Source organism: Carlito syrichta, unplaced genomic scaffold (assembly GCF_000164805.1).
Source record: "Carlito syrichta isolate Samal-C Ts95f unplaced genomic scaffold, Tarsius_syrichta-2.0.1 Scaffold287511, whole genome shotgun sequence".
NCBI classification, from domain to species: domain Eukaryota; kingdom Metazoa; phylum Chordata; class Mammalia; order Primates; family Tarsiidae; genus Carlito; species Carlito syrichta.
Window position 1 is genome coordinate 42,819 of NW_007231607.1, and position 7,873 is coordinate 50,691.

General features: G+C 42.7%; 1 pseudogene across 1 annotated transcript in view; it reads left to right on the forward strand.

Annotated features, from left to right (window-relative positions):
• LOC103254802 overlaps nucleotides 1-7,505 on the forward strand; it is an 18,598-nt pseudogene extending 11,093 nt beyond the window's left edge. Inside the window, exons 2-3 of the transcript XR_503982.2 lie at nucleotides 3,477-3,478; nucleotides 6,749-7,505. The product of XR_503982.2 is annotated as a cell division control protein 42 homolog pseudogene (transcript). The remainder of the gene's footprint in view (nucleotides 1-3,476; nucleotides 3,479-6,748) is intronic.
• Nucleotides 7,506-7,873: the final 368 nt, after the last annotated feature.

A 7,873-nucleotide genomic window follows, 5' to 3' on the forward strand; every position in this document is an offset into this window, starting at 1 on the left:
AAAAAAAAAAAAAAAAAAAAAAGAAAGAGTTAAGTTACTACAACATATTTCTGACCACCAAAACGTCACCAAACCACTAAATAAAGACCCCAAACACTAAGGCTAAACCTTGAAATAAATGTGAAATATATACACACTTAAGAAATATTTTGTTTTTATTTTTTGAGTTAGTTTCTCCCTCTGTTACCCAGGCTGAAGTGCAGTGGCATGATCACAGCTCATTGCAGCCTTGATCTCCAGGGCTCAGGCAATCCTTCTGCTTCAGCCTCCCAAGTAGCTGGGACTACAGGTGTGTGCCACCACTTCCAGGTGATTTTTAAATTTTTTTGTGGAGATGAGGTCTTGCTTTGTTGCCTAGGCTGATCTCAAACTACTGGGCTCAATCAGTCGTCTCACCTCAGCCTCCCAAAGTGCTGGGATTACAGGTGTAAACCACTGCGCCTGGCTATATTTTTAAAAGATTAATAAGAACAAATAAAGATTATGTATGCAATCTTTGGTAAATCAGTTTGAACTGGTGGTCATAGTGGTGGTGGGTTAAATCAAGGAAAAAATGCTTGCAAATAGAAAATTATAAGATACACTTCCTACCACCCAGCAATTCAAAAACAATCACAAATACATGAGCCCTCTGAATGCTTTCTTTTTAAATTTTTTTTCCTCTTTTAATTTTTATTTTAAAATTGTGGTACAATTTAGGGTGAGGTATACAAATATTCATTGTGCAGATACCCTTGTTGATGAGGTGTGCCCCCCTACCCCTGGCAGATATTGACTATTGTCAATCCCATCTTCCCACACCCCCCCACAGTTTCCTGCTACTGTCAATCCTTTTCTTATAGTTGTTCAAGGTCCACTTATGAGTGAGAACATGTGATACTCAGTTCTTTGTTTCTGTGAGAGATCACTCAGTATTATAAACTCTAATTCCATCCAGGTTGCTGCAAAGTTCATGATTTTGTTCTTCTTTATGGCTGCGTAATATTCCATTGTGTATAGATACCACATTTTAAAAAATCCAGTCTTCTTTTGATGGGCAGCATGGTTGGTTCCATGTTCTTGCTATTGCGGACAATGCTGCGATAAACATATATGTACAGGTATCTTTTTCATAGAGTGATTTGAGTTCTTCTGGGTATATTTCCAGTAGGGGGATTGCGGGGTCATAAGGAAGGTTGATTTTGAGATCTTTTAGGAATCGCCACACTGATTTCCACAGAGGATGTACTAGTTTGCACTCCCACCAACTGTGTAGAAGTGTTCCCTTTTCGCCACATCCTCTCCAGCATCTGTTATTTTTTTGAGTTATTGATGATGGCCATTCTGACTGAAGTTAGGTGGTATTCTGAATGCTTTCTTACCTCATCATTCACTGTTGTGCATTTGTGTGATTATTGTAGACTTTACAAGCTTCTATTTTATAATAATTTCTATCCAATTGCTAGAATGAATGAATTTGAATTCATTTCTCATCATGATTATTCCATCTCAGAGTCCTGGGTGGCCGGAGCCTATCCTGGCAGCTCAGGGTGCCAGGCAGGCCACCCACTATAGACAGGACGTCATTCCATCACAAGGTGCACTCACACACAACCACACTCCCTCCGACTGGAATCATGTCGACACGCCAGTTCACCCAATGTGCACATTTTTGGGATGTGGGAGGAAACTGGAATACTCAGAAAATCCACGCAGACTTGAGGAGAACATGGCAAACTCCATACAGACAATAGCCACTGCTGGGAATTGATTTTGTTTTCTTATCAACATTATAAGGAGATGGCACTGAATAAAAGAACTTGATTCAAGGACCTACCGATGTGGCCTGTGAAGTCTATAGCATTTACTATCTGGTCTTTCACTGAGACAGTCTGTGAACCCCGGCTGTAGATTATAAGCTACTTAGGGCAAGAGGTGGGTCTTATTATACTCTGTGCCCCTGGAGCCCAGCCCAGAGCCTGGTAGTCAATAATGCTGGAAGATGAATCGCCAAATGGAGGAATTCTGAATGCAGTGCAAGCTCGTTGGGTAGAAGTTGGACCTACGTAGTGTGGGAACCAGAAAGCCACTGACTCTTCCCTAAAGAGCGCAGGGCACAGCTCACCTTCAAATCCAGCAAGACTCCCTTCCCCTCTGCTTCTGCTCTCATGCCTGCTATACTATATTTTGATTAGACAGAACCTTTTCCTTTGCAGCTCAGCTGATTAAAAATGAATTCTCTAAGTACTGCTCTCCTCTGGGAATCTTGAACAGAGCCTAATGTTGCAAAGAAAAAAAAAAGCCCTGGTTTATTGTTACTTCTCAGAGAAGGGACGTGTTTGCTCCATAATGAAAAATTCCACATGCTGCAGACACATCAGGGGCCTGTCTTGCTGGATTTAATTATGATCTTACTAGGGAGAGCTCATTACGGGGCTTTTTTTAGACCTATAAAACTTCACAGAGCCATAAATAACAGCAACAGCTGCTAATATGAATTGACTACTTGCCGTATCCCAGGTACTCGGCTGATGTGTTACGAGCTTCCTGAGGCTTAGGGAGGGAAGGGACTTGCTCAAGGTCACACGGCTGTCAAGGCAGAGAAGGGCTTTGACAAAATCTGTTGGACTGCACGTTCTATGTTCTTTCTACCCGATCAGGAGATTTAATAATAACAACAATAATAATAATCAGACTTTTTGTTAAAAGCCAAATTCTAAAGACCAGGCTCTTTTAGAATTAACACAGAGAATAAATAAGAAAGGTTCCTTAAACTAGGGAATGTGATTCCAAGATTTTAACAAAGTGAGATGAAACAAACCGGCTCTTAGGGTAGGACTTCATGCATTAAGGACACTTTTTAAAATTTGAGTCAGAGTCTTACTCTGTTGCCCAGGCTGGAGTGCAGGGGCTCGCTCATGGTCACCGCAGCCTCTACCTGCTGGGTTCAGGTGATCCTTCCACCTCAGCCTTCCAAGTAGCTGGAACTGCAAGCATGCGCCACCATGCCCAGCTACATTTTTTTTTTGATTTGTTGTAGAGACAAGGTCTCACCATGTTGCCCAGACTGGTTTCGAACCCGTGGGCTCAGGCAATCCTCTTGCTTCTGCCTCCCAAAGTGCTGGGATTACAGGCGTGAATTCATTTGAAACCTGGGCTCCATGTCACCTGTCCCGGGTGACTGTCACTTGGCCATCTTGCTTGCCTCCCCCTCTGTCCTACTTCCCTCCTGATTACTGGTCTGGCTCTTCCAGGTCCCTCCCGGTTATCCTTCGGCTCCATCCCTGCCTTCTAGTCTCACGGCTACTGCCCAAACTTAGGCTGGACACCTGTTTTCTGTATCCACTACCTCAAGCGCTTTGAACGTCTGTCTCTCAGGGAGCCATCAATGCCGCTCTTGGATCTATCTCCATGTTGCTTTCATCACATGCTGTTCTGCCGTCCAGTGGCCATTTCCTCCTCAGATGACAGACTCTCAGATGTGCCTCTTTGAAGAGCTGTACCTCTGTAGTTCTCAGTCAGGTTGCTCTGGAGGGTCTGATGGTGCCCCAAACTCTGGGGTTGAGCCATGACCCATCTCTCTGGTCATCCCCACAGACCACTGGGACTCAGTTCTGAGACTTTTGTTGCAGCTGTTGAAAAACCTCTCTTTTGCTCGCTGCTTCCAGAAGTATCAATGACATAAGTCTGAATCTGAATAAAGCCAACCTAGAGGAAAACAGAGCTGAGGTGTGGAGAGAGATCCTGGTCCAGCTTTTCTTGCAGGTGATATACTCCCTGGACTGGCAAGTACCAGAACCAATAAGGCCCATTAACTCATTTTGAACTGGGTTTCTGTCCATGTATGTATTCATTGCGACTAATAAAGAAATTGAATGGAATAGCCTTCCCTGTCTGTATTTCAAGTTCTCCAAACAAGACCAAAAAATTATGGTTCTTTGCCCAACGAATTAAGATGTGGGAACTATAAGATCAAAACCAAAACAATTTTGCAGAATTACTTGATCAAAATTAGTGGTCTATATATTCCTAATATCAATATATAGAATATCTATTCTCAAGCATCAGCCCAGTTATGTATGTATTTATATAGTAACATGTTTACACATTTATGTATATGGATTATGTATTTGTTAAGTGGTTTGGTTTCCTCTCTCTGTTGTTCTTTCCTTATTCACTCCTTCCCTGACTCCACGAAATGCCGGCTACATGCCAAGCACCGTGCTAGACCCTGGAATTAGCAAGGTGAGTAAGCTGGTTTCAGTTGCAAGGAGCCCTTTGCCCAAAGTGGAAACACAGAGCAGAAAATCAGCAAGTGTCTTCCAGTGTGATGAGTGCTGCGATGGCGTGGGGAGTGTCTAATGAGACCAGGGTGATGGTGGAGAGAGGGAATGGAAGGATGCCTGAGGGAAAGGATTTTTTTTTTCTTTTTCAGGAAGAGAAATCAGTGGGACCGGCCGGCACTAACACAGAATGGCTGAAACAAGAATAGGCCCACCAGTCACCACTTTGGTTACAGCAGTTGTCATGTGGTCCCCTGACAAAGATGTCCCCAGGCCTGTTGCCTGAGCTACAAAGAGACCAATGGATATGTTTTAACCATTCACTATTACCAAAATCATGCTCTATGGAAACATCAAAAATGTTTCAAAAATGTCCACCTCTAGCAGTGTAAATGACCCAAACTTTGCCTAAGAATCTATGTCTGACACATAGATGCTTCACAAATATTTGTTGGGTGATGAAGTCTCAAAATATGTTCAATGATTGCATATTTGTATACCTCACTCTTAACTGTACCCCACAATTTTAAAATAAAAAATATGTTTAAAAAATGTTCAAAAAATTGTTCTAAAATTAAACTTTATTTAAAATTCATATCTAGTAGCTTATAGCACTTTCATAGCCATATCACCATTCTCTTTTACCTAAAATGTACACATCCACGAGATTTTAAGGCGACCATGAGAGTTATTCAGGTTTTAAACTCTCTCCCACCCTGAATATTTTACCTTTATAGCAGTTGAAGAATGTTTGACAAAATAAGGAAGAAAATGAAGAAATCTTATACTTTTAAGCATTACTGTATGAATCTATGAACATTACTATATTTCTCATCACCAACCTGGAGGTCGGGAGTTTTCTGAATTTACAGACAAAGACACCAAAGGATTCAGGGCCACTGATGATAAGGGGAGAGCTTGTATTTAAATTCTGACTCATCTAAATCCAGCCCTCTTTCCTTGAACCCCTAGGAATTGAAACTTCACCCCCAATTCTTCTAATTGGCACTTACAAATAGAACTGGCATTCAACTCTAGTGTTTCAACTACTTTTACTCTTTCACTAAAGTGGATATCTGGATTGGGGCACAACGCTTAGCTTTCTCAGACGCCCTTGACAGGCACTCTTCTTTCTCTCCCGGTTGGCAACTTATTTGTGTCAGGTCACTTGTGAATTTGGATGTGACATTATGCCAAAGGGTGTGGGACCTTGGAACCCGGCTTCCTGAGTGGCCACCAAGGGGCCATGGGATGCAGCTGGAAGTGTAAATGGGTTATCTCCTTGCGGAGTAAATCTTGACCACTTGGGAACTGATGAAGGCGGTGGTGAGCCAGTGAAGTCGTCTCTTCTAATCTTTCCCATGCATGACTCTGAGGTCCAGTCTCACTTTTCTCAGCCCTGTATACTGGCTGAGCCATCCTGTGTTTTTTTGTTTTGTTTTTTTGAGTTGGAGTCTCACTCTGTCACCCAGGCTAGAGTGCAGTGGCATGCTCCTGGCCACCACAGCCTCGACCTGCTGGGCTCTGGCAATCCTTCTGCCTCAGCCTTCCAAGTAGCCGGAACTACTGGCACATGCTACCATGCCTGGCTAATTTTTAAAATTTATTTATTGTAGAGAGGTCTCACCAAGTTGCCCGGGCTGGTCTCGAACCTGCAGGCTCAGGCAACCCACTCGCCTCAGTCTCTCAAAGTGCTGGGATTACTGGTTGAGTCACCGAGCCCGGCCCCATCCTTCTGATCAACATGCTGTCTCTTGACTCTGTGGAGTGGTAACCAGTGAGAGGACCCACTGCACCCGAAAGCATTGTGTTTTTCCTCCCCTCACTTCCCTTTTGCCTCGTCATCAGTGCCCTGGACAAACATTCCCATATCAGTTGTAAGTATCTCAAATCTATGCCTCAGGCTATGCTTTCTAGAAGACCTGGTTAAACAGAGAAGGAGAAAATCTCCAACTCACGTGGGACAATGATGCTGAGAAGGCTTCTTAACTTCTCCTAGTCAAGCAGTGCGGAGGAAAGACATATTTTTCTCCATGATGTAATATATTCTTAAATATGAGGCTAATACTTTCCCCGGTGATGGTTAATTTTGTGTCAACTTGGTTACGGTGCCCAGTTGTTTGGTGAAATGCCGGTCTAGCTGTTGCTCTGAAGGCATTTTCTAAGTTGCAATGAACATTTAAATGAGTGGATGGACTTCCAGTGAAGCAGGTTAACCTTCATAATATGGGTGAGCCTCATCTGATCAACTGAAGGCCTTATGAGAAAAAGACAGGTTTTCTGAAGAAGGAGAAATTCTCCTTAAGATGGAAGGAGTTTCCAGACTGTTGCTCAGCCTGAGTCTGCAGCCTGTCAGCCTGCAATACAGATTTAGACTTGCCAGGTCCTGCAACTGCATGAATTATTTCCTTAAAGTCTCCCGATAACTATATGTTCTGTTTCTCAGGAGAACCTGACTAATATAACCCTTAGAAATATCAGAGGAGGCCAAAGCCCCGGTGGAGAAGCTGAGGTCAACATCAGATTTGAAATATTTAAGGTGGATAAAAAACTATTTCAGCAATGCAGACAATTAAGTGTGTGGTTGTGGGCGATGGTGCTGTTGGTAAAACATGCCTCCGGATATCCTATACAACAAACAAATTTCCATCTGAATATGTACCGACTGTTTTTGACAACTATGCAGTCACAGTTATGATTGGTGGAGAGCTATATACTCTTGGACTTTTTGATACTGCAGGGCAAGAGGATTATGACAGGTTATGACCGCTGAGTTATCCACAAACAGATGTATTTCTAGTCTGTTTTTCAGTGGTCTCTCCATTCTCATTTGAAAATGTGAAAGAAAAGTGGGTGCCTGAGATAACTCACCACTGTCCAAAGACTCCTTTCTTGCTTGTCGGGACCCAAATTGATCTCAGAGATGACCCTTCTACTATTGAAAAACTTGCCAAGAACAAACAGAAGCCTATTACTCCAGAGACTGCTGAAAAGCTGGCCCGTGACCTGAAGGCTGTCAAGTATGTGGAGTGTGCTGCACTCACACAGAAAGGCCTAAAGAATGTATTTGACGCAGCAATATTGGCTGCCCTGGAGCCTCACGAACCGAAGAAGAGCTGCAGGTGTGTGCTGCTATGAACATCTCTCCAGCGCCCTTTCTGCACAGCTGGTGTCAGCATCATACTAAAAGCAATGTTTAAATCAAACTAAAGATTAAAAATTAAAATTCGTTTTTGCCAAAAAAAAAAAAAAAAATCAGAGGAGATAGTACCAAATATTTAATTTGGAGTCCTCCTGAAATTAATTTAAAGAACAAAATACTATTTGGGAAAAATATATCAACCGGAAGCAACTTCAACCAACTATTTTGCATACCTGTAGAGGTTGTTGCCAGCATCTGTAAACAAGGAAGCATATAAATTATCCCCCAATTATTTACATGATGCGAGAGGTTCAATAACCTCTCTTATCATGGCATTAGGTGGAAATATGATGATCTTCTTGGCTCATTCATCATTTCTTCGGGTAGTGTGATCTGTGGAGAGGGCATTTCTAAACTCTTACTACGTGCCAGGCATTGCACTGGGTGTTGGGCACACAGTGGTGATAAA